The sequence below is a fragment of the Muntiacus reevesi genome, chromosome 16 (genome assembly GCF_963930625.1).
Source record: "Muntiacus reevesi chromosome 16, mMunRee1.1, whole genome shotgun sequence".
Taxonomy (NCBI): domain Eukaryota; kingdom Metazoa; phylum Chordata; class Mammalia; order Artiodactyla; family Cervidae; genus Muntiacus; species Muntiacus reevesi.
The window spans coordinates 16,665,704-16,693,134 of record NC_089264.1 but is presented as its reverse complement, the minus strand read 5'-3'; positions in this window follow the sequence as shown (position 1 = coordinate 16,693,134).

Sequence of the window (27,431 nt, the reverse complement as noted above, 5' to 3'; positions counted from 1 at the left end):
ACAGACTTTATTATTTTTTTTAATTTATTTATTTTAATTGGAGGCTAATAACTTGACAATATTGTAGTGATTTTGCCATACATTGACATGAATCAGCCATGGGTGTACATGTGTTCCCCATCCTGATCCCCCCTCCCGCCTCCCTCCCCATCCCATCCCTCTGGGTCATCCCAGTGTACCAGCCCTGAGCGCACTGTCTCATGCTTAGAACCTGGACTGGCGGTCTGTTTCACATATGGTAATATGCATATTTCAATGCTATTCTCTCAAATCATCCCACCCTCGCCTTCTCCCACAGAGTCCAAAAGACTCTTATATGCATCTGTGTCTCTTTTGCTGGAAAGACAGACTTTAAACAGATAATCACAACAAACTTCAGTGATGGTGGGGAAGAGCTAGATGCTGTGGGAGAGCGAAGCAGGAGAACGTAATCTGGTCTGGGAGTCAGAGTGTTCGAGGTGGAGTGAGAGCTAGCCAAGTGAAAAGAGAAAACGTCCAGGCAGGGGGAACTCCAAGGTAGAGGCAGGCAGGAGGTCTGTGGATAAAGAGAAAGTGCTGCTTGGAGAACGGACAGACAAAGGTCAAGTCTGGAGTGTGGACTGGGGTGGGCGGTGGGGAGGGAGCCAGTGGAGAGCAGGCTGGGGCAGAAGGCTGAGAGCTTGGTCAGCTATTGAGGATTTGTCATTTAAACTCAGAAGCCTTTCAAAAGATAATCACGGAAGTGATGTGACCTATTTCACACCTCGCAAAGATCTGCCCACGGCTCTGTGAAGGATGCCCTGAAGTGGGGGCAACGCTGGGGCAGGGGAGGCCAGTTAGATGGCTCTTTCAGTCGTCTCCCACCCTTGGGACGCTGACAAGTCCTCTCTCCAGCCAGCAGACAGGGTGAGACACCTTCAAAGCTCCTGTGTTCCGCCAAAAGCCAGGGAACACCAGCGTGCTGGGTTTGTGTGGCTGGGTCAGACTGATGTAGGGTTCCCACAGCTGGTGCTTGGCGGAGGAGCGCTGCAGAGAAAGAGAGCCCAGAGACACGAACTCTGGATGTTTGTTCATTGTTGGTTCATTCAATCAATAAACGTGTTGGCACTCGATTTTTTTGTCTAATTAATTGACAGCTACCATTTCAAGCGTGTTCACCAGGCACCATTCTAGGCCTTGAAGTGGATTGTCTCATTTATTATTCATCACAGCCCTCTGAAGTGAGTGCCTTATTTATTCCCCAGCTTCCAGTTCAGGAATCTAGGCAAAGAGCTTAAATTACTTAGCTAGGCCATATAACTAGTGAGAGGAGAGGAGCCAGGATTCCCCTAAATGAATGAATGAGCAGAATCACCGCCTCCTCTCATTTGCCTCTAATAATGTGTGAGAATGCTACCTGGCTGTGAGCTTCCCACCAACAGTGGGAGATCGCCACTGACTTTATGTGGATTAAGCTACTGTGTGGGGCTCACACAGTCTATCATCTGCAGCTTTGACACTAGAATAGAGAGAAGAAAATGCAGACATGACCTTTCTGTGTTATGGGCAACATGTTGCATGTGCCAATTAAAACAAGTATCTGGTAAGAAAGTTTCTGTAGGGAAATGAATATACAAAAAAAGGCCAGATCACGGGAAAAGATCCTGATCCTGGGAAAGACTGAGGGCAAGAGGAGAAGGGGGCAGCAGAGGATGAGATGGTTAGATAGCATCACTGATTCAATGGACATGAGTTTGAGCAAACACCAGGAGACAATGAAGGACAGGGAAGTCTGGCATGCTGCAATTCATGGGATCACAAAGAGTCAGACATGACTTAGCAACTGAACAACAACAATGATATTTTTTTTTTAACTTTTTTTTTTCTTTTCTGGCCACGCCATGGGGCATGCGAGATCTTATTTCCCCAAGCAGGAGTTGAACCTGTGCCCTCTGCAGTGGAAGTACAGAGTCTTAACAACTGGGACAGCCAGGGAAGTCTAGGTAGTACTCATTTTTAAGGCATTTATAGTTGAAACATTTACATGCCCACAGAAGATGATAATATACTAAAAACCACCAGGATAGTATTATGACTTTTGGTTGTCTTAGAAATTTTTATCTTTGTGGGTCTTTTCCTCCATTAAAGAAATATTAAAATATATATATTCTACAAACATAGGGAACAAAGAGCAATATAATCCAGGCTGGATTCATTATTATCTCTTTATTATTTTTCTTTTTTTTTTTGGTTGCACCACATGGCATGTGGAATCTTAGTTCCCCAACCAGGCATCAAACCCATGCCACTTACATGGGATGTGTGGAGTCTTAACCACTGGACCACCAGGAAGTCCCTTTTTATGTAAAAGTCTGTGGGCCTCTAGGTCCTGTGCTGCTGTGCCTCCTGGGTAAGTTTGTCCTGTTTCCAAGTAAGTGACAGAGAAAAAAGTCAGAAGATTGTTTTGATCTGAACTATGGCTATAAGTGACTAAAGTGAGCCCCAAAGATGATGCTGAGTGGTCAGTTTCCAGGACAAGGCAGCGATGGAAAGGGCAGCTGAATAAAGTCTAGAGTGAAGTGGGAAGGAGACAGGTACATAGTGAGAGAGCCTGGAGATTCCCTTTTATCTGATGCCGATGTGAAGTTGGGGAGGAGATTGCTAAAAGGCACCAAGCAGAGTGGGCGAGACCAAGATGGGCCACTGTGGGCAGGGAAGGGCCCAGGGGAAAGGTGGGATCCTGGCCCAGACCCTGAGAGCCAGAGAGCAGGGCTGGGGAGGCAGAGACCACGGCAGATATAGGACAAGACTGTGCAAGACAATCTGGGAGAGCACATTAGATCAGGAGGACATGGCGATACCATGAATTGGATTGTTCTCCATTCACGGACAATTTTGCAAAAACAAAAGCTGCTAAATGCTGAAAGCCATTTCCAATCTCCTCTTGATCATATCTACTCTGCAAAACACACCGCTGAGCCCAGAATCAGAGGGGTGAGCAGTTCACTGCAAAGTTATGTAGCAAAGGACACCAGTACAGGGAGAAGTAAAGAACTAGGGTCGTGGAGATGATCCACTGTTAGAGAGTGACAGGATGCAGTCCTCATGTGAAAAGGACTATGCCAGTGGTTGCAGGGAGAATAGATCTGGGGAGCAAGAGTGGGATGAGAGAGAATGGGCAGAAGCCTGTGCCAGGGTCCAGACTGGAAGTGACAGTGGCTTGGAGTTGGCTGGTAATAGTAGAGATGGTCAGAAAGGTTGAGTTCTGAGTATATTTTGAAGGTAGCGCTTACAGGACTTGATGATGGCTGAGATGTATGATATGAAGGGTAGAAAGGAATGAAAGATGGCTCCTAGGTTTTTGGCCTGAGCAAGTGGATATCACGTCTTTAAGGCCCCAATAATCCAAGAAATGATTGGTGGTATGGTGATCACATGGGCATGTTCCCTTTGTGATCACTCATAGAGCTGCATGGCATGCATTTGTTCATGTGGCTATCTGTGTGCATGTTGGCTCTTTTAAAACTAGGGAAAAATTGGTAGAAAAGTGCTCAATAAACGCTGGGAGTCAACCTCACTCCTTCCTCTGATTCAGTCCTCTGTGACTCTTCTTTCAGTATCTGTTGAATTTGTTCTTTCTACCTCCGTTGTTCGCTCTTCAGTTCAGACTTCTTGCCTGGACAGTTGCAATAGCACTAGCTTATCCCCATGCCTCTGGTCTCCTGTCCATTCTTACACTGTGGCAGAAAAACTTTTATAAAATACAAACACCATCATGGCTGCTTCCTGCCAAGAAGTACTTCCCCACAGAGTCAAGGTCAAACTATGCTGTCTGTGTTGTAAACCCCTCCCAGGTGTGGCATCTTCTACCAGATCTTGCGCTTCTGTCTCCTCAGGCAGCAGTACTGCCATCTCAGCTGTCTCTTATGCAACACCCTGGGCTCGCTCGACCCTTCCTCTGGCTAGAGCACCCTTTTCCCCTGATGTTCCTGGATAAGACTCCCCTCAATTACCCGCTTCTCTGTGATACTCTCCCAGTGTTCCCAGCAAAGCCTATCCATTCCTTTCTGCCAGCCCTTGGCTTTACACTTCTTTCCATGTATTATTAACAAATAGCATGCTGCATTGTAATTATTTTTTAAGCAAAGTTTATTTTCTTTTTCCTAGCAGGGAGACCTTAATAAAGTGAAACAAGTAACCATTTGAATATGACTTATACCAAAAAGTAATAGAAAGAAGGAAAAAAACACCCGAGATCTCACCATTGAAAAATTTTTCCTTTTAATCTTTTTTTCAAGGCTTATTTTAAAAATATAGGTGGAAACATACTGATACAGTATAAATTCTGTGTCTTGCTTCTTCATGTAGTATTATAACTTAATGACTTGATATTTAAAAATGTTTCATGTATTTTTATGGAAAACCCTGTTTCCATGCTATGTCTTAGCATCTTAACTTCCTGACATGGAGGTTTTATCTAATATGTGTTGTCTTTCCATAAATGTATTATTAGATTTACTGTTTTTCATTGATTTATATAAGATTTTTCTATATCAAAAATATAAACCATTTTCAATTTAAAAGTATCATTTAAGACTGAATTAGGTTGAAAGGAACAGAAAAGCAGGTATATTTTTTTTTGACTCCTTAGCCTTATTAAGGTATAATTGACAAGTAAAATAGCATACACTTAAAGTGTACCATATGATGATTTGATATATGATACATTGTGAAATCATTACCACAGTTAAGTTAAATAACACTTCCATCGTCTCACATCGTGACTGTTTTTGATGAGAACACTGAAAACCTACTCTCTTAGAAAATTTCAAGTATATATAAATGTTGTAGTTTTCCATTATTGCTGCAATAAATTATTACAAACTTGGTTGCTTGAACACTACCAGTGTTTTCTCTTATAGTTATGGAGGTCACAGGTCCAAAATGGGTCTCACTGGGCTAAAATCAAGGTGTGGGCAAGACTGTGTTCCCTTCTCGAGGCCCTAGCATAGCGTGCATGCGCAGTCACGTCTAGCTCTTTGCACCCCCAATGACTGTAGCACACCAGCCTCCTCTGCCAGTGGGGCTGTCCAAGCAAGAATACTGGAGTGGGCTGCCATCCCTCTTCCAGGGGATCATCCTGACCCAGAGATTGAACCCACATCCCCAGCGTCTCCTACATTGCATGCTGATTCTTTACTGCTGAACAGGGTTTGTTTCCTGTCTTGTCCAGCTTCTAGAGCCTGCCCGCTTTCCCTGGTTGAGACCTCTTCCTCTGTCTTCAAAGCCGGTGATGGCAGGTTGGGTCATTCTCATGTAGTACAACTCCCTGTCTGCCTCCATCATCACATCTCCTGCTCTGGCGCTGATCTTGTCTGCTTTTAAAGACTCTTGTGGCTACATTGGGCCCACCTGTGTAATCCAGAATACTCTCCCTGTTTTAAGGTTAGCAGAATTGCAACCTTCATTCCATCTGTACTCTCAGTTCCTCTTTGTCATGTAACATAACATAACCACAGTTTCAAAGGATTGGAATATGAACATCTTTTGGGGGCTAGTGTTACGTGCCACTCAGGCATATAAACCAGTTAGATGTTACCTGTTTAATGAAAAAATAAATCAAAGAGTATCAGTCCAGGGCTGGTATGACAACTAATCATGCCATTTGGTATTCAGACTCTTCTCATCTTTCTGCCACGTCACCCTTAGTGTACGGACTTTTGACAATGTGCTTATTGCCTCATGGTTGCCAGATGGCTGCTGAACCTCTGGGCATTTCTTCTCTGCTTCAGGAAGGAAAAAGGTGCCACTGTAAAGGGTAAAAGAACAAAAGATAGAAGGGAATGTGTTAGGTCAGATTCCCCAGAAGCAGACCCTGGTCTGTTCACGTGTTACTGATTCACTGAGCAGGTAGTTCTAGGAGAAGCCTCTAAGTGGATGGGATGTGAGAAGCAGCGCAGAGATTATGCAGTCAATCAAGGGAGCGCTTCAGCCTGAATTCAAGGGGAACACAGTAGAAGTTACACACGTTTGTGTCACTTCCATCTTCAAGAAAGCAGCAGACCCCTGCCCCAGTCACTGGGGGAGGCATGGGGATGTGGACACCCGGGCTGTCTGACACAGAGGCTCTAGTAGCACAGAGATAGTTTGAAGAAAGAAACAGGTGCCAGCTGTTAGAATCGGGATGCAGAGACACGAGGCCGGGGTGCCCAGGATGGATAAAGAGTTTCTAAGAGCTCTGGCCCGAGCACCAAGCGCTAGCTGTGATTTGTCTCGTCTGTGATGCCTCTCTGGACGCCCTTGGTTGCCAATCTCCAATACATTCCTTCTGACCAGACTTATCGCGTCCCCAACCCTCACTGCAAAGATGTCTAAAGCAGGATTTTTAGCTGGATGCGTTGTTACTTCAACAAAATTAGAGTTTAGTTAGTAAGTAAAAAGGAGAGAATGGATATGGAATAGGCAACCATCAGAGTCTGCTGAAATGTATTTCTCATTTTGTTTACTTTAACTTTTAGTCATTTTTCTTAAATAGATGATTAAAGTTTTACATTGTAGGTATTTTCTTTTGTAATTTTTATCACTACTGAAAAATTAAAATACCCTCCTTAAACAGATCTGACAAATATCAATTTATATTTTATCTGTATTTTCTAGTTTATAAAAATATTTAGCTCTTTATATCCTATTTTGAAGAATAATTTCAAGTATCACCACAGATGATTATCTATACAAAAACACAAGTTTTTTGGTGGGCCATGTATTTCATTTCACTAGTCTGTTTATTATTTCTTCACGTTTTAAAAAATGATGTACTTTTATACCATATTTTAATTTTAATAGGCAAATACCCATCTTTATTTCTCTTCTTTTAAATTAGTAGTGTGTTTCATGAAATTACTTTCAACCTCTATTATTATGATCATATAATTTTTCTAACTGATCAGTTCACGTGTATGTTATTAATTAACTCTGCACTTAACATCAGTGAGCTTCACTTTTCTCCTCTGAAAAAGATGGTGTTCAATTAGGTGACTATTAGGCTCCCACTCAGATCTGACATTTTAACATTTTTACTGTGTTCTAAACACTGCGCTAAGCATTTTATGTGCATTGTTTCCTTATATCGACAACAGTCCTGCAGAGGAGGATTACTATCATTATCTTCAGTCCACAAAGGAGCATTTGCAGATCAGGGAGCTGCATTAGAATCCAAGCCTGGTTGACCTAAAGTCCAGGTCTCTCAACTAAAGCATTCACTGTAGCACTAGTTGCTTATATTAACTGCCTTCCTTATGGGTAATTCATTAGACGTCCTAGGAGAATATGAATGAGGTTTACTTAACTGAACGTGTCGCATGAACACCTTCTTGGGACTTCCCTGGTGGTCCCATGGTTAAGAATTCGTTCACTAATGCCAGGTTCGATTCCTGGTCTGGGAAATAAGATCCCACCTGCCTCGGGGCAACTAACCCCCCATGCCAGAACCCCGGAAGCCAGTGCTCTAGAGCCTGGGAGCCAGGACTAGGGGAGCCACCACCAGGAGAAGCCTGCACCGCACAACTAGAGAGTAGCCCCAGTCCCCACACCTAGGGAAACCCTGCGGGCAGCCAGGAAGACGCAGCACTGCCAAAAAATAAAAATCAAACAGCAACAACAGCAACACACCTTCTTAACTCAAGGGAAGAAAACAAATGTAAAGAATTTGCTACATATTCATGTATCCACAAATTCAACCCATGCTTTATTATGTTAACCAAGAAGGAGAAATCTGCAAGGATGGAAAAAGGAAGGTACACACCAGACCACCTATTTTTGTAATATATTAATTAAAAGTAATAAATACTAGCAGATATTATTGTGATACCTACAGTTCATTAGCTAGGAAAAAAGCACACAATTCTAGAAATGGCACCTTTAGCTCTAGAATGCACTGACAATGAGACAGTGATGACTACATCCAACAAATAAAGCAGATCTTTCTGCTGATGCTTTCAGGGTAATGGTAATTAAATAAATTTTTGGTTAGTCCTGTCCTGTGTCCTGCACTAAGTTGATTGACCTCTTTAATGAGTATATGAGAGTGACCAAAGCTGACCTCACATCAAAGAGCCCCATTGTTGCTGTGTGCTGACCTGAACTCTAACTGTGCACTTGGTTCTTTAATTGCCCCACAGATGTGCTGGAGACTAGAGTAGGTATTTTAAGTGGCGTGAGTCTCTTCTCCCAGATGTGTTCAGTTACTCAACATACGATTTTAGATGCTGGTTGGCATACCCAGGCTCCGAACACTCCCCCTCTTTGGGAAGAGTCAAAGCTTACCGCCTTTGATACATCTTATCGTGGTGATCAGTCTTATTTGTATGGGTAAAACTTAACTATATATTATTAAACATCACCAAAGAGTTTAGAAAAGAAAGTCTGTAAATTAAGTCAGTAGTGAGTAAATCGGAATCCAGTCTTTCGGAATCCCTTGAGGCCTCCAACGGGCTGTTAGAAGCAGATGAGGCTTTCTTAGAGCGTTGTCATCAAGGGCCAACTGTTACTTTAAGTTACAAGTGCTCAACTATAGAGAAAAGGAAACTGGTTCTTAAGTGATAACATTGATTAAAAAACAAAACAAAAAAGCCCCCTAAAACTCAATAACACTTGTGGTCTTCTTTCCAGTTCCTCTGCAATGTGTTTTTGTAAGCAAGGTGAAGATGGTGGTATTGCTCTCTGTTTGCCATGGGATGATGACATCCTGATCTCATTCTTCATTTTGGCACTTTTTTTTTTTTAACACTTCAAGTTCATATACTTTTTGCTTAAGCCTGAAAAAAATAAGCTGTCTTAAGATCTTTTTGTGACAGGTTGTCTTCTTTTTTTTTTTGGTGGGCTGGGGGACATGTATATAAGGATAAATAAAGCAACTAGGCTCCCTTTGCTGTAGTCACGCCTGCGCCCGTTCCTGGAGTGGAAAGGACCCACTGTGTAGAAGGGGGCTCGAATGACTTCTGTCAGCCCGTCTGCATCTTGTCATCTGTGACAGCACCCCCCGATGTAAATGTGAAGTGGCACCCGCCCCAGGCTGGGATGGAGGGAATGTGTGGGACCAGCAGGGGCCAACAGGGTGCAAATTCCTTTCCTTTCTGCAGGAGCCTGGTGATGCCAGCAGTCCTGGGTTCTCAAAACTGCTGTCTGTCACCGCTTTGCTCTCCCTGCCACCTGTCTTGCTGACTTAGTTTCTGGTCCTAACACTGTGTGCTGTGGCCTTGAGAGAGTCATTTGCCTTCTTTGGGGCCTCTGCTTCTTCATCTATAAAATGAAGGTGTCCTACCTCATCTCCAAAGTTTGTTCCAGTAAATGAGTCGTCTGCTATCTTGTGGTCATCTTATCAGGGTATTTGAGTATGAAGATGAGTAAACTATTTCCCAAAGTCTCTTTTCTTTCTTTTTTCTTTTTTTTTTTTTTGAGATGTCTTTGGATTTTATTTCCTGTTCCCTCACAAGCATTTTTTTTAAAATCCACAGTTTAGTGGTTATAGGTAGTTTTATAAAGAGACAAAGAGGCTGGACTCCAGATAGCCTGAAGATGATGTCGGGGATCCCCCCTCAACCTCCCAGTTTTCTGAAGAGAAGGATCTATGAGTGCATATGCTGGACCATTATTGCACCAGAAAAGGGCCACGTAAGGAGAGTCAGGGAAGTGGGGGCCGTCAGGCTGTTTGTGCCGTTGGCCAGAGCATTGCTAGTGACCCTGTGCCTGAATAGAAAGCATTCGGTTGTCTTATTGTTCAGGGTAGACGGCCAGCACATCAGCTGGACCTCTCCACGCAGTAAGTCTGCGGGAGGCCGAGGGATTTTTATCTCTCCGTGTGTCTGGCTGCCACTAATCCCACGTCTAAGTGGGTCGTATTGTGTTTCTTCACTCTGTCTACTGTGTACCCCGCAGGGAAACCTTCTGTAGATGCCGGCGACAGCAGCAAATGCTCAGAAACACTTCTGGAAAGGCAGCATCTGAAGCACCTTCCTTAGGGGTGCTCAGGTGGGTAACAGTCCTGGGAAAGGAGGTTAGCATGTGGGGAGTGGGACTGATGGAGCAAGAGCCAGGGCTGAAGGGGCAGAAGGGAGGGGAGTCCACTGAGGGTAGCAGGATGCAGGTCTGTCTCTGGAAGCAGCCCTCCCAGAAATCACCTGCCTGTGAGTCGTTCTTTTTCTCTGTTGTTAGCATCTCTTCTACATTTTTTTTTCAGATCCCTATGTCAGAGCCCCTCTGATTCACATTTTGGTTCCTATCTAACTAGAGGGAAGATGGGTATGAGGATTATAACAAGACACCAGTTGTCTGGTCCACAGGTTTCCCCATGCCCTGGGCAGAGTGAAGACCTGCCCTGTCTGAGGACCACTGCCCTCCCCCAGCCGTTGTCCTCAAAAGATTTCTCTAACCCCAGAACTTAAAGGTGGAGGTAAGGTTTCTGATCTTAACTCAGAAAGCAGGTTCAGGAAAACAGTGCTGCCTAGACCTGAGCTGTGAGGGGGAGGGCTTGCGACTTGGGTCAGTAGGCGTGTGTGAGGGCACACCATCAGACCCACAAAACACTGGCTCTAGAACCTGACTCAGATGTCGCATAGCCACAGGTATTGTTACTATGCTGTACTAACTGTAGGTAAAGGTGACAAATAACTATGGTACTTCAACTATAGTTAATCATTTCCCCTCATGTGGAGAAGATGGTTCAGGTGTGGCTGATTGTGAGACCTCTCAGAACAGACTTCGACATCAGTTCCTGACCTCAAGGCTAGCCCTGGTCCCACTCACACTCACTGCATGAACTCAGTTAAGCTCCTTGTTCTCTCTGAGCTTCCAGTTCCTCACCTGGACCTGCTCATAATAACATTAGCTCTAGGGAATGTCCTTTTTGAAGATCCAGTATAAGCATCTTGGTGAATGTACATCATAAAGGACTACATACATTTCATTCTTTTGCTGCACTCATAGCAAATATGTAGCAACTCTATTATGTACTTTTTTTTGGTATTAGATTCATTCTGAGTTCCATTTATTGTCCCTGGTTTTGTTTTTTTATTTCTTTTCATTTCCAATTTATAGATCTGTGGAATATATAAACTATTCTGGGGACAAGATAGGGTATGTGTAAGTAATTGAATACATTTAAATCCTAATTTTGCTAGTAGAGTGATAAAAGAATCAGAAAGGTAGGCTAATTCCAACCTCCAGGGTCACCTCTGCTAGCTTATTCCAGCTTCCATCACCGACTTATGTCAAGTACCATGTTGCTATAAGCTTTAAGGGAAGGTGATACTTGACCAGTGTGTACCCGATTGACACAGTCAGTCATGTTACTCACCTTACATAGCCCAGGAATGGAGAGATTTGGGCTTCAGGCCGTGTACTGTACATCAAGGGCAACCAGCTTGGTGAGCTCTTTCCCCGATGCCAGCACAGGCTATCTTCTTGTGGAGACATCTCCCAATTCACAAACCTAGAAACGGTAGGAAAAGTCCATTCCTTCAATAAATAGTTAACGTTCCCCTGCCACTCGCCAGGCACTATGGCAGGCGCTCTGGGGGCTGCAGGAAAGGGTAAGAGGTGGTCCCTGCCGTCTGAAGGTGCACGGCCAGTGGAGAACCATTGTGTAGGTAACTCAGTTGCTGGATGCAGCAGGGAGGTGTGGTAGGGTGCTTCCGTGTGCTGTCCCTGGAGCTGGCTGCCTACCAGCCTGATGACCTCGGGCACCAATCTCTCAAGCCTCGGGGCTCTTATCTACAAAGTGAGAATAAGAATGCGCTTACTAATAAGGTCGTGGTGAGGATTACTTAACACGTGTAAAACACGCAGAATAGCGTCTGACACCACAGAAAGCTCTTGACAGAGATGATGGGGATGTTGGCGGGGGTGGGGGTGCTGGCCCTGCACCATGGGATGGGGAGGAAGGCTTGCCAGTGTTACCCGGGAGAGTGGGAACGGCACTGTGGAGCTGGGCTTGCTTGGCAGAGGAGAGCGCGCCCTTCAGGTGGAGGCTCAGCACCGTGGGTACAGTAAGAGCAGAGAGAAGGATGCTCTGAGAACTCCTGAACTGTGAGCTTGGTGCCAGGGTGAACACAGACACGAGGTGCCTCCATCTCAAGCGCATTGTGTCAGTAACCATGAGAGGAAATTGGCCAGGCTGGAAAAATACAGTTTGTGAACAAATGCGTTTGGCAGACAGACATGACCACTGCCCACAGTGGTGGGAAGGTTGATAACAAGCACTTAGCTTGCTAATACCAGGTGGGGAAAAACTCATTAAGCAAATAAAGCATGTAAATAAATCTGAATGATTTATACAGGTTGATACGTGGCCTGAATTTGCAAATTATTTTTTAGTCCTTCAATTTCCTAAAAAATAATTGCAAGCTGATTCGCCAGCCAGGATAAAATGATATCAATTTGGACACAAACCCTGATAAAATCCCTGGCATTTTTAAATCTTTCTCATTCCCAGAAAACTATTCCTTTGAAAAGTGAGGGACAAGAAGTGCTGCGTCTCCAAAATGCCAGAAATTTCTAAAAATAAAACCAATGACAGGTAGTGAGAAAAAGCCCCATTTAACTTTAGCTTGTACGTAAATAAGCTCATTTATATATAATTCAGTGTATTCTGTTTGAAAACACTGAACTCCCAAACAGAATAATCAGTTTAAAATTAATGTGGTTTATTAACAATTAAAAGTGATAACACAAGCTGAAGAAGATTGGAGGTGAAGTGTTGAGTTTCCTTTGATAGGTAGAGTAATTACAAAGTGTGCTTTTGAAGTTCAAGAAGACAGCCTTAGGACACAACATTTTTAAAGTAAAAATTGGCTTGCACTCTGTTCAAGTGATTTATTTTGCACTAAGAAATGGGTGTGAGACATGATGTGATTTAAAATTTCATCCCTTGATGGAACTGCTTGAGGGTGACATGATTTTTTTCTTTTTTCTTTTCTCAGCCTGCTCAGCCTATGAAGTTTCCTATCTAAAAACTAATCTTCTGAAGTTCCTTAGGAATTTGAGGAAACCTAATCTTTCGGTGTGTAAACAAAGGGGACTAAGTATGTTGCTTTCCCTCTGACACTCAGGAGCCTGGGAGGGTCAGAGCTGCAGTAAGCAGGATCCAGTGCTGACCGTGGCAAAGCCAACCCAGCCATTCTTGTTTTGTTGTTTCTTAATTACCGCAGGAGAACTTCACCTTTACCTTTAAAAACGCTTTTTGTCTCTTTAAGACTTGAAAGGTATGGGGTGAATAGAAGAGGGCAGGCAGGATGTACTTGAAGAGGGTCGTTAAAAGGAACTGGGATTTAGTTAAACCTGGCTAGAGCAACAAGGGAAGAGGTAATTGAGAGAAAAGAAGGGGAAGAACAGTTTAGAAAAAAGGTTTCTGGCAACATATTTCAACATGCTTCTGCTCTATTTTCTACAGGGAAAAGAAATACATTTAACAGATTTAAATTTTTTTCTGTAGTCTATTTATGATGAGAAAAAGTACATCTATCATGGTATGCCAATAAATGCTTGGAAACTGGCCGTTGGAGGAGGGGAGGGCAGGCCTTGGTTTGTAGTGTTTGTCAGTTTCTTGGTGTAAACACTTCCACTCCGGTGGATTGTACAATGTGTTGTCATGGGACATGAAGTTGGAAAAAGATGAGCAGTAATACGCTGTTTGTTTATCCACCACACAGATGTGATAAATGTAAATAACCCCAAGAACATAGGTAATAGTAAAACGTAGTTTAAAAAAACGAAAAGGGAAGTGATGCGTTTTTTTTTTTTAAGTTTTGAGTACTTATCTTTTTAAATATATGATTTAATTGTAAGTTTATATAAATTAATTTTTAATAATGACTGCATTTATCATCCAGCTCACAACTTTCCTGAAAATTTGACTCTCAACAACCGGTTCTGACTAGTTCTAGCACACCGCTAAATACATGTATGACATTGATGGGAAGATGTTTGGAAGGTGACACCCACAATGATTGACTGTGGTAATCACTTCTTGGTGGGGGAAGTTACAGTGTGTGGAGGGAGGCCCTCACGTGTTACCCTCTATACTCTCTTTTGTAAATGCTGGTAGTGTAGTAAGAGTGAGTAGAAAACGGCTTTCATAAAATGTCTGTTGTTTTTTTTAATCAATACCTTTCCCCTTCTTTCAGCTGAGCCCAAGTCCCTGAGGTAGTTATGGCTGAATGGAGGGAGTGTGGACTAGGCTCGAAAATGTTGGTTTTTAATTCTGCTTTGGCCTCTGGCAGTCCGGGTAACCGCGTACAAGTTACTTAACCTCTCTGAGCCTTGCAGTCTTTGCTAAATGAAGATGTTTGAATTTTATCTCTAAGATTCTGTACGGTTCTAACCTTTACACATTAAGTGCACTCTTTGCAGGAGACCACGTCCACACAGACTCTGTGAAGTCCCAGCTCCTCCCATGTATTACTTACCTTATTTTCTAAGTTTTCAAAAGACCATGGACTTGAAACTCACTGTCACTGTTGGTAATCATAAAACTTGGCTGGGTTGAGAAAACTGAGGTTTGGAAGCTAGCTGAAGGAAGGTCCAAGAGATGGTCTCTGATTAGCTCTGTTGCTTGAAGAGCGCTTCCTGGTTTACTGGCTCGTGGGTGGTGTGCACCACGAGGCCTGGACCCTGGGCCCTGGAGTCTCCCATTCTTCTGGCATGTATTGGCTTGCATTTTATGTTGAGCTGACTCTAGGAGTTTGGTTCCCAGTCAAAATAATAGCATCAATTTTTATCATTTTTATTTTTAAACTACAAAATATCAGATACTTGTTGTGGAAAATTTAGTAAATACAGATGAGCAATAAAGCAAAAAGGAAGATTACTGATTTTAAAGTGGAGAACTTTCCCTTTTTGCTGTTACTGTGTTTTGTATATATGTTTATGAAGTTATGGATATTTGAAGTAACATCATCCTTCTTGAGGGCTTCCCAGGTGGCTCAGTGGTAAAAAACAAAAACAAAGACGACCTGCCTGCAAGAGGTGTAAGAGACATGGGCTGTATCCCTGGGTTAGGAAGATCCCCTGGAGAGTGAAATGGCAACCCACTCTAGTATTCTTGCCTAGAGAATCCCATGGACAGAAGAGCCTGGCAGGCTATGGTTCATGGGTTTGCAAAGAGTTGGACATGACTGAAACGACTTAGCACGCACCCACGCATTTGAACTGTGGTGTTGGGAGAAGGCTCTTGAGAGTCCCTTGGACTGCAAGGCGATCCAACCAGTCCATCCTAAAGGAAATCAGTCCTGAATATTCAATGGAAGGACTGATGCTGAAGCTGTAACTCCAATACTTTGGCCACCTGATGCAAAGAACTGACTCAATTGAAAAGACCTGGATGCTGGGAAAGATTGAAGGCAGGAGAAGAAGGGGACAACAGAGGATGAGATGGTTGGATGGCATCACCAACTCAATGGACATGGGTTTGGGTAGACTCCAGGAATTGGCAATGGACAGGGAGGCCTGGCGTGCTGCGGTTCATGGGGTCGCAAAGAGTCAGACACAGCTGAGTGACTGAACTGAACTGAACGCATCCTTCTTGGAAGTGAGGTCCAGAACAGATGCAGGGCGTGGGCCCTGGAGCCAGGCTCCCCAGGCTGGGATCCTTGTCCCATGTGGCCTTGTGCCGTTTATTGCTACCGTGTGCCTCCGTGTGCTCGTCTGTAAAAAGGGAGATAGAACTGCCTTATAGGTTTGTTGCGAGGCTTGAGTTAACACATATGAAACCCTTACGAACAGTGTCTGGCAGACTCCAATAAATGATGGCTTTTAACTTGATTCTGTTGTATATCATGTACTGTAGTTTATTAAGATCTTACTGTTGGACATTTAACTAGCTTCTAATCCTTCACAGTTGATATGAAATCTTATAACTTTACACATATCCTCAGGATAAATTCTTGGGTCTGGAATCACTGAGATGTTTAAAACATTTTGGGGTTTTAAGCATCTATCAGGTGGCACTAGTGGTTAAGAACCCGCCGGCCAATGCAGGAGATATAAGAGACATGGGTTCAATTCCTGGGTCAGAAAGATCCCCTGGAGAGGAAATGGCAAGCTACTCCAGTATTCTGGCCTGGAGAATCCCATGGGAAGAGGAGATTGGTGGGCTACAGTTCATGGGGTACAAAGAGTTTGACATGACTGAAATGACTTAGCATGTATGCACGAAAATGAAAGTCCTCCTCATACTTAGGTAAAGACCATCCATGTCAATGTATGGACACATTCCATCTCTCCCTCATGGCAGTGCTGGTGACTAGGCTGGGCTTTCACATTCCTTATCAAAATGGGAACTATAGTCTATTTCCATAATATATACAAATCTGTGGTCTTCATCTTAAATGCAAAGCAAATGCCCTGAGATACTATTAAGCTGTGAAAATTTAATTAAATTGAAGGCAATCATTCTCCAGAAATGAATCCATCTGGTTGTGCCTAGGCATGGAAATACATCATAGGAAGGCAGAAGGGAACTTGTTATCCCTATTTGCACTCAGGATGATTTGAAAATTACCATTCATCAGGCTTGTGTAATTAATGATTTCAGAGGAAAGTCTAGAATAGTCACTTGAAGGACTGTTGGAAGCAGTAGAGGGTGAATCTGTATTTTTTTACAGAAAAACTGAAAAGCCTCTTTAGTAGGTTAACTTGAGTGGGGATTCTTGAAAGGTGCTCTGATATGTAGAATTTATCAAGATTGTGTTGTTGTTGTTGTTTAACCACTAAGTCGTGTCCAACCCTTTGCGGACCCATGGACTATAGCCCACTGGACTCCTCTGTCTGTGGAATTTCCCAGGCAAGAATACTGGAGTGGGCTGCCATTTCCTTCTCCAGGTAATCCAGGATCCAAACCCACATCTCCTGCATTGGCAGGTGGTTTCTTTACTGCTGAGCCACCAGGGAAGCCCCTTATCAAGCTCACTTTATCAAAAAATAGACTTTTTTTTTTTTGCTGAGCATCCTTTGGGTCTAGTGTCCTTTCGTTTGGGGAAAGATGTTGTAATCAACAGTATTAGATACTCAGATTACCCGTTAGGTACCAGGCATTATGGCCAGTGCTGGGAACACAGGGCTTGTAAGACCACTGCACACCCTCATCTCATGGAGCTTATGTCTTTGGACATGTGGCCTATGAGGAAGTGACCCCCCGATTCTTCAGCTATTCCACGAAGGACCCCAACAAACCTGCCATCAACCCTAGTGCCCAAGTCTCCTGTAGGTTAAAGAATTATAGAAATGAGACCATGTGTCTAAATAGTCTGTACTTTGCCTGGAGAAAGGGAAATGCTAGGAAAAATCAAATCTGTCTTGCCAGATAACCACATCAAAACCAGAAAGAGAATCCTTTTGTGTGGGGTAGGCAGTTTGGCAAAAAGCAATGCCTCTGAAGTTGATAGAAGTAAAAGGTGGCCAATCTCCCCCTCCTGCTGCTAATGTTTTCCCTGATAGCCAAAGATATACTTGATGGAAAACTTTGAATGTGGGAAGATGCAAATAACTAAAACACTCAGGTCTTTCACTGCCATATAAAGTTAAAAAGCCAACCAGGAAAACCCATCCCCGAGGTTCTTATCTCTAGGTTCTTGGTCGGTTCCACTTTGCTGAAGAGGAATTTTAGTCTTTCTTGGGCCTAATAAAGAAGCCAGATTGGCTGTCTTGCACAGGATTGTTGATTCCTTGGTTAGCCTCACCCTGTGTCTCACTGGTCAAGCTGGTCGGGCCAGCTGGAACGTATATAGCCAGCTCCTAACCAATCCAGCTGCAGGCTGTCTAGAGTAGGCGTCCTGTTCTGGGGAGATGTTCACTAGCAAAATGGAGGAAGTGATTCTCCAAGAGGATCACTGGGGGAGAGCAAGAAGATGAAGGGCGATCCTTTTCTTATCCTTGACATCAGTCAACACACTTGTATTGCACATTATATATTACATTACATTGTATGTAATGTGTAAAGGAAGGGGGTTTCCCAGGTCACTAAGGTAGGTCAGGTATCTTGCCAGTAGAAATGTAATTCAAGTTGGGAAGAAGACATTGTCCCAGGTTTGGAATTGGGCATGGACCTGAAAATTGTTCCTTTTACGTTTATGTTAATTTCCAACCTCTGTGTTCTCAGCCCCATACTCATAATGCCTTTGCACTCAGAGGCCCAGCCATGAGTGTGTGCCCGCTTAGTCGCCGAGTCGCGTCTGACTCTTTGCGACCCCACTGACAGTAGCCCCCCAGACTCCTCCGTCCATGGAATTTTCCAGGCAGGAATACTGGAGTGGGTTGCCCTTTCCTCCTCCAGGGGATCTTCCCGACCCAGGGATGGAACCCTTATCTCCTGCACCTCCTGCTCTGGCGGATTCTTCACCAACGAACCACCTGGGACGCCCAGCCCAGCAATACCCAGCCCTTAAATCCATTCTGATCAGAGCAGTGAGCAGGTTTAATACCTTTGGCTTATGAGGTAGTGGGGCATGACTTAATCCTATTACTGCAAACTGTTTTGGGGATGAGCAGGGACCTGCCCATTCAGTAGCTGTTCAGTCGTTCAGTCATGTCCGACACCATGGACTGCAGCACGCCAGGCTTCAGTAGTAGCTTTCCCTTAATACTGTCCTGCTGATTTCCACCTCATTCCATCTTGATGTTTAAATTCCTTGACATTTCTTCTTCTTTTTTTTTTTTTTTTGACATTTCTTCTTACAGATCCTTTGGGGTCTACAAAAAATACTGCTTAACTTTGTAGGCATTCATCTAAAAGTAAGTCAATTTCCTCAACCAAACTCACACTCAGCCCAAGCAATATTAATCAAAATAATAAGCAAATTTTCATTAAAAGTCATGTGTGACCACACGGAACCTTGTAAATGGCAGTGATCAGTAATGCTTGGTCAGGATCCAGTCTGTGTAGGTTCAAATCTTGGATCTGCCAGTTACCAGTTTTATAATCTTTGGCAAATCACTTAATCTCACTGGACCTCAGTTTTCTCATCTATAAAATAGGTATGCAAACGTAAAGTTATTAGGATTCACTGAGTGGTAAAACCTTACGAAGAGTACATTTCACATAGTAAGTGATCAAAAAGGTAACTATTGTTATTATTGTTATTTTCTTGGTTAACCTAAGGGGGCTCTCAGTGCAATAGGAATTAAACTCATGAATTTGAGAGTATTACAGGTGTGGAAAGTGCTTATCTGGGCTACTAAACTCACATTGGCGTTTTATACTTGCAAAGAGTTCAAGTTTGACCCTGGAAATGTTCACCTCCCAAATCTGCTGTAATAACTTTGAAGTTAGAACTTAAATTATGGTTCACTGTTATTTTGAGTGCAAAGTAAAGATTATCACCACTGCGTACCAAGTCTATCACCGCTCCATTAAGCGGAGGTTCAGGGTAAGGAAATAGGCACTCTCTCACCTCGTTTACCCACTGGAGCACCCCCTGGCTAAGTACCCCTCCCCACCTTTGAACACCAAGCTTTGAACTGTTGCCTAAGACTCTCACACCTTTTCTTTAAGAAGGCTTCTTAATTTGACTATTACCCTCAGGGAAATCTACTTGCCAAAAATTCCAACAGTAACTGTGGGCTGAGATCCTAAGGGTAAATTAGTATTGGATTTCTGGGCAATTTGCCCTAAATGCTAATGTATAAAAATGCACCTGGATAAGGACATTTTTCTTCTGAATCATAGACTCATGGTCTAATTTTTACTGACAGGAAGAGAAATGCTAGTTTTCTTTCATTCTTTTTTTCAGCTAAGACATTAAATAGAGCCTGTCAGCTAACAATGTGCAGGTAGGGATGCTCACCTTTCCGTCCGTCGGAGCACCTAGCCTGGTATCATGAACACATAGACACTCCCGATAACGTGGTGGACTGCAAAGGGAATGTGTGCTAGAGACATACAGTTGGGTTCAAATTTGAGCTCTGCCAATTATTTACTAGTATTGGGATCTCAAATAAGTGTTTAATTCTCTGAGAACCTGTTCTAAAGAAAACAGTGTAGGTTAAGTGCCTGCTGCATCCTCTTCCGTTGCTGTTTGTTAAATGATTGAACCCAGAATTCCTTCCCAACTCCAGGGACTCTCTAGGACTCTTGAGGAACTTATTTTGCAGTACTTAATTTTATACACTTTTCCTAAAACCACTGTCATTAGAAAATAATTTATTCTGAATAAACTAATTTTCTTAATCATGGAGGTTGATCACATTTGCTCTTTTCCTTCTCAGTTTAAAAAAACAGCTAATGATTATACCTTTATAAAAATTACCCATCATTTTTCTAGTAGCATATAAGTTATTCTTAGATCACTTTTATGAAATCATGAAATCCTTAGGACAGACATTAATGCTTTCTTTTTGAAAAAGTTCCTACTTCTTACTTTGAGAATTTTCAATTCATAAGCAAACACTGTATTCTAAAGGAAAAAGGACCATGGTCCCAGAATTCCACATACAGCCAAAGTATTAGTCACTCCCTCGTGTCTGACTCTTTGTGACCCCATGGACTGTACCCTCCAAGGCAAATCAGAGAGATGATTTCCATTTCTCTGATTATTAGTGATGTTGATCTTCTTTTCATGTGCTTGTTGACCATCTGTGTATCTTATTTGGAAAAATGTCTATTCAGATTCTCTGCTTATTTTTTTAAGTTGTATTGTTCATGTTTTTTGAGTTGTAGGAGCTCTTTATATATTTTGAATATCACCCCTTTATCCAATATATGATATGCAAATATTTTCTCCCATTTGGTAGGTTGCCTTTTCATTTTGTTAATGGTTCCCTTTGTTGTGCATTAGTTTGATGCAGTCCCAGTTGTTTATTATTGCTTCTGTTGCCTTTGTTTTTGGTGTTAAATCTAAACAATTCATCGCCCAGACTAATGGCAAGGAACTTATTGCTTGTGTTTTCTTCTAGGTATTTTCAATCTTTTAAAAATACTTTTCAGAAAGAAAAATGTGAGCCCATATTTTGAAAGCTACTTATTACGGACTTCTCTTTGCCTTATTTGGGGTACAAAAAGAGAAATTTCTCTCTAATCTATTATGGTGGTTTGGTGGTTTAGTCACTAAGTCGTGTCCAATTCTTGTGACCCCATGGACTGTAACCTGCCAGTCTCCTCTGCCCATGAGATTCTCCAGGCAAGAATACTGGAGTGGGTTGCCATTTCCTTCTTCAGGGGATCTTCCCAACTCAGGAACTGAACCTGGGTATCTTGCATTGCACGCAGATTCTTTACCCACTGAACTATGAGGGAAGTCCCTATTTATCTATTTATGGAGGCACACATATTGAAGGGCTTCCCTGGTGGCTCAGATGGTAAAGAATCTGCCTGCAGTGCGGGAGACCTGGGTTCAGCCCCTGAGTTGAGAAGATCCCCTGGAGAAGGGCATGGCAACCCACTCCAGTATTCTTGCTTGAAGAATCCCCGTGGGCAGAGGAGCCTGGCGGGCTACAGTCCATGGGGTCTCACAGAGTGGGACTGGACGGAATGACTTAGTACAGCGCACAGCACAGCACACATATCAAAAAAGGAAGCCAATAGAATTTTTAAACAAAAGTGTTTCTAACTACAGTTTCCTTCAACGCAGACAGAAAATGGTTCCGTCTCCTTGGCCATATTTCTTAAGGCCTGTGGTCATAACCTATGTGTCTCATCTCAGTCATATGAGACATTCCATTCCCAGGACAGAAGTGATGTGAACAAACTGAAAGTTTTCCTGATCATCCTCGCTAACACTGGATACCTGGATTTGGAGCGAGTCAGGAGGGTCTGCCTGGCTTCTTCATTCCTGTCCACTCGGTGACACAAACGGCGTGTCTGGCCCAGCGGTTGTTTCCAACAGCTGTGTGCTCCAGGTTCCTTAGTCTGCAGTGAAATCTGGGCCCAGCACCCGGCTCTTCCATGTTTCCATGATTTGCACAGTCTGCTTTCTTTGTCTATAAGCACTCTCCCCTTCCCTCTAATCTGGCTACTACTATTTCTTCTTCAGTCTTCAGTTCAGATGCAGCCCACTCTGGGAAGCTGGCCTAGCTGCCCTTGCAAGCCTTGGCTAGTACCTGTCTTTGCATTTATCATAGCATAAATCCTGATGTTTGTTTCCTGTTTGTTCACTGGTCTGACTTCTCCATGAGGCTAGAGCTGTTTGAGACCAGGTTGGCACCCAGCCCAGGCTCTGACATATGGCCGGTCCATCAATCAACATTCAGCAAATACTTTCTGGGTCATTTCATTAATGATCAGGTGAGCAGGGATACTTCTTTTCCTGAGGTTGGAGTGAAGCAGGAGAGGAGGCATGATGATAGAGCTGATCGGAGAGATCAGGATAGAAGTGAAAGTTGTACGTGCTCACAGCACCTGCTTTCTTAGCAGAGGAGGAAGTTAAGCCACCTGCTGAGAGCAGGGAAGGCAGGAATCTGGCAGGACCCTTGAGGAAAGGCATAAAGGTTTGGAACAGCTGTTATGGAGAGCGGAAATGGAGTAGATGAGAAACCCGTGAGGAGCAAGCGAAGGATGGAGCTCATAAATTTATAATGGAGCCCAGCAACATGAATATGCAATTTTCTCCAGAAAGACTTAGCAGAACTGAACTAGAAACAGATAAACATTTCTATTTATTCATGCCTTCTATGTGCCAGAAGAAGGGTATGCTATGTGGTTAAGACGCCTGTTCTCTAGTCCTCATAATAAGGCCTGTGATGTAGGAATCATTATTTACATCATATGGATAGAGAAACCGAGGCTTGTGGAAGTTAAATGCTTAATAAAGCCACACAGCTGGCAATTGGCAGAAGCAAATGCAAACTGCAGGCTGACTCCAAAGCCCACAACCTTGTCTGAAGCCACATCATTCCACCGATTCTTCTGTGGGTCCAGTTGGGTTGAACTGAGCTGGGGATGGTCATGGTGAAGACCTTGAAAGGACAAAGGAGACTAGAGACAAGGGTACTGGCTTCTGTGCTGTAACTGTGGGCTCCAGGTAAGCTAGTATCTGAATCCAGATGTGTTTTCAGACCTCTGAGTGGTGGTCGGAACTGAAGGTATCAGTAATATCAGAGAATAGATCTTTACAAAGTAAAGGAATAGCAGATGGACATAGATCAGAAGATGCGGTTTGCGTTTCTGGGTTCAGGGCGACCCAGTTCCATGTGGTGATAACGCTAAGGTATAGCCATGGGAACGGATGTGAATGGTCATGAACAAACCAGAATGAAAGGAGGTCATAGAAGTACAAGATACTTCTGTATTATTCCTTGGAAGGTTAATGTCTAGCATATTTTAGATGTCCAACATCTACAGAGTCAATGAATAAATAAAAGGATAAACACAAAGAGAAACTGTAAAGTACTGAGGTTTTTTCCTTGTGTGGTGTGTGAGCATGCATGATCTTTTATAATCCCAGTATACCCTTAATCTAGTAAAATAGATGAAGAGAGAAGAGGGAATTTGTCATCTAAATTGAAAACAAAGTGCTCCCTTGAAGTGACTCTCTGGTTGTGGAGAATAGAACCATAGAAGCTTAAATATTTGGAAGACAGGCCTGTTTGATTGGAAGAGAAAAGAAAGTTCAGTGAAAACAAAGTTATTGTTATTATGGCTAGGAGGAATGGTGGTAAAGTTTAGAAATCTCTATATAATTTGTTGTTCATTCCTGTGCTATGCATGAACTAACACTCATGAAGGCCTTCAGAAAAGGTCAGATGACCATTCTGTGTTTCCTGTATTGTATCAGGGACCCAGGCTCGGTCAACACTTTCATGCTTTGGAACCTGTAATCTAGACCCTTGAGAGCCCCTTGGACTGCAAGGAGATCCAAGCAGTCAATCCTAAAGGAAATCAGTTCTGAATATTCATTGGAAGGGCTGATGTTGAAGCTGAAACTCCAGTACTTTGGCCACCTGATGCGAAGAACTGACTCATTTGAAAAGACCCTGATGCTGGGAAAGATTGAAGGCGGGAGGAGAAGAGGACAACAGAGGATGAGATGGTTGCATGGCGTCACCGACTCAATGGACATGAGTTTGGGTAAACTCCAGGAGTTGCTGATGGACAGGGAGGCCTGACGTGCTGCAGTCCATGGGGTCATGGAGAGTCAGACACGGCTGAGCGATTGAGGCATAGAGCTTTATTTAAGCTAAGTCATGATAACCCTTTTCAAATGGAGTGTAAAACAGAACCCTGATTCAAGAGTTAGTGTATTGTTTTCTTCTGCTGATGTCTGATTGTTAGGTATAATATATATGCATGTCAAATGATGAGAGATGAAGCGGCATGATGTAATCTTGTTGCGTTTCAAAGAATGAAGCCTCCAGGGTATTGGTAAACACACGGCTACACAGAGCCTCACAATACGCTTCTGTGTTTTATGGTTTTGTCAGAATCAAAGGAAACGTATTTACTTTGGAACAAATAATTGTGGGAAATTTCTATAGTGTCCCTGTGGCTTGTTTTTCATGGTAACTAGAATTCCCTTTGGTGTGTGAATAACATTGTATAAGTAAGCAGTGTTGGACAAAGGACAAGATGTATTCCAGTCTTAATTACAGTGTAGAGGAGTTTTACCCTAGGCTTCTTACTTCATTTGTCAGGAAAGAGCCGTGGAAAGGTGCATTATTGTTCCACGGCTAACAGATTTAAAGTTCTTAGCTGGATATACTCCTGGTGAAATATAAGAGAAAGGCAATTTCTTAATCCAAATACTTAGCTCATTAGAATGAAAAGACAGCCCTGGCTCTCTGCATTTTGCCACCTTTGTGATTTTGCAATAAAAAGGATAACTTCTATGAGTCTTGACTACTTGGCTCTGGCATTTTCTAGGTACTCGCAAACAGCATTCAACTCTTTTCTGCTCAGCTGTGTGATGGTGAATAGTCATTGTGATGAGCTCATTTTACTTCAGAATATACTCACAAAAGGAGCACTTTAAGAAATAAAATCTAGGAATCAAGAATTTTTATCATTCTCAAAATCATACTTTCCTCCAATCTTGCTTTAAAATAATTAAAATCTAACACTTTTTTTATTTTTTGAAAATGACAGACGCACTCTTACTCTGTTGATGCTCTCAGATATCACCCTGAATAGCAAGAAGTATAAAGCAAAAGGCAGAAGTAGAAATGTCCTTCGTTATCTGAAAGTGGGGAGATCAGGCAGAGAGGCCACACCCTCAGTTTTCTGAAGGCTCAGTTGATTCTTATACTATGATTGAATGTCATTATCCTAATTATAAGGCATTTATATTGTGAAACTAGCAAGCATGGGGTTAATTGATGACACTAATAGAGATATGTCAAGGGAGAAATAATGCAACTCTTTGCAAGGCAAGAGTGCTTTAGAACAGATTGTCAGCAGAATTCCAGTGAAAGTGAGTCACAGTAAAGGTGTGGACAGAACCAACAACATGCAAATCCCCCCAAAACACAGGAAAACATGATGTTAATATTGAAGTTTGTTCTGCCATAGTTAGAAAGGCATGTCATTGTCCTTGATTGCAAGAACTGGAGATTATAGACACAACTTCATTACAGACATGTTTTCCCCAAGATTTTTATTCTTCTCTTCAGAATAGTGGAAAAATTAGTTAAACTGATTCATTGCTATTCCTGGCAACTCCTTTATAAATAAAGAGCACTGAATGAACCTTAAGACCTAATATGGTACGTTTCATACAAAACAGAAAAGTTATAGATTATAAAATCAAGATGGATCTATAAAACACCAAATATTGTCATTACATTCTGAAAATTAGAGTATTTTAGGAAAGAGGAAAAAGCCCACATGATTTGTAATTTACATCCTGAAGTTTCTTCCTCTTTCAGAAAAACAATTAAGAACATTTTTTTTTCCTTTTAAATCAACAATACACAGCCATGAGAATTGGGTGGTATTTAATTCCTGTGAGAATCTCACTGAAAAGGCCTAACTCTATTCTATTTTAACCTCAGTTTCAAGGGATTCCTCTAGCATCCTGTACTTTCCTCAGTGATCTGTGTTAAAGCACTGTTATTAGAGCCACTTGGCTGGAAGCCAGATTGCAAAGGCATAAGATATGAGTGGGTGGTCAGGAAGTGGGAATCAGTGAGTCTGTTTCTTGCAAGAAGTTGGCAGTGAAGAGAAGAAAAGAGAAAGGACAGGAGCTTGGGGGATATTATGTCAAGGGAATGCTCTTTGGGGATAAAGAGAGATTTCGGCTTGCTTGTAGGCTGAGGGGGAAGGACAGTGGAGAGGGTGAAGGGAAGAATAAAGGCATCTGGCAATTATCATTGGTACTTGAGGAGGCTAAAGTAGATAGAATCAAGGTCACAGGTATAGCAGTTGGCCTTGGAGAGCAGAGAGCCCTCCTCTGTACTGGGAAGGAAAGGAGAAAATGGGTGAAAATGTAAAAATATTTTGAGGAGGAATGCAGGGTGGGGAGGGGGCCAGTTTGCAGAGTCGGACACGACTGAAAGAACTTAGCATGCACGCACGCTTGGGGAAGTTGACAGGGCTTCCCGGGTGGTGTTAGTAGTAAAGAAGCCATCTGTCAGTGCAGGAGACGTAAGAGATGGGGGTTTGATCCCTGGGCCGGGAAGATTCCTCTGGAGGAGGGCATGGCAATCCACTCCAGTATTCATGTCTGGAGAATCCCACGGAGAGAGGAGCCTGGTGGGCTACAGTCCATAGGGTCATGAAGAGTTGGACATGACTGTGCGCCTAAGCATGCATGCACATGGCCTCAGCTGAGGCAAAGTGGTAGGAGGATTTGAAGAAAGGGAATGATGTGGAATTGGTTTGTAGGGAATGTGATTGAGTTTCACTGAATAAAAGTACTATTAGAGTAAGAAAAGGGGCTAGGTAAGATTGGATATATTGATTATAGTGTGATCATTCCATTTTTAAATTATTTTTAATACCTCCATTAATCAAGGGACCTTGGGAGGAGAAAATGTGAATAGGGATATTTAGAAGACTCAGGTTGGGGACCCTTAAAGTAAATTAAGACTAGAGAACATGGGCTGATAGAATTAGTGGTACAGACAGAGGTTGTAAGACTTAAAAGGGATCAATGAGTAATGAGAATAGGGAATGTCTTAGAAATTGAAGGAAAATGAGGGCAAAGAGTAGGTTTAGCAGGGATTGGAGGTTATCATCAAAGAGGGGAATTAAAGAGTTTAAGATCTTGGAGGTGAGCAACTTTAAATTATGAACAACCAGGTCTAAAGTGGGGGTCTGTTTCTGAGAAGGGGAAGTAGGAGGTGGAGGTGATTAAGAGCATGTAAGATACGGGGCTTGGGAGGGTTGAGATCACGGGAATTGAGGTGCCGGTAGGATTTGAGCTTTCACTGCACCAGTACTCAGCTCTGTGTCAGCGCTGTTCCCTTCTTACTACATGTCTGCCTTCCCACTAGACTCATTCATGCAGCTAGGATAAGGTCTTATTTACCTTTGTATTCCCAGTGCCTGACGCAGG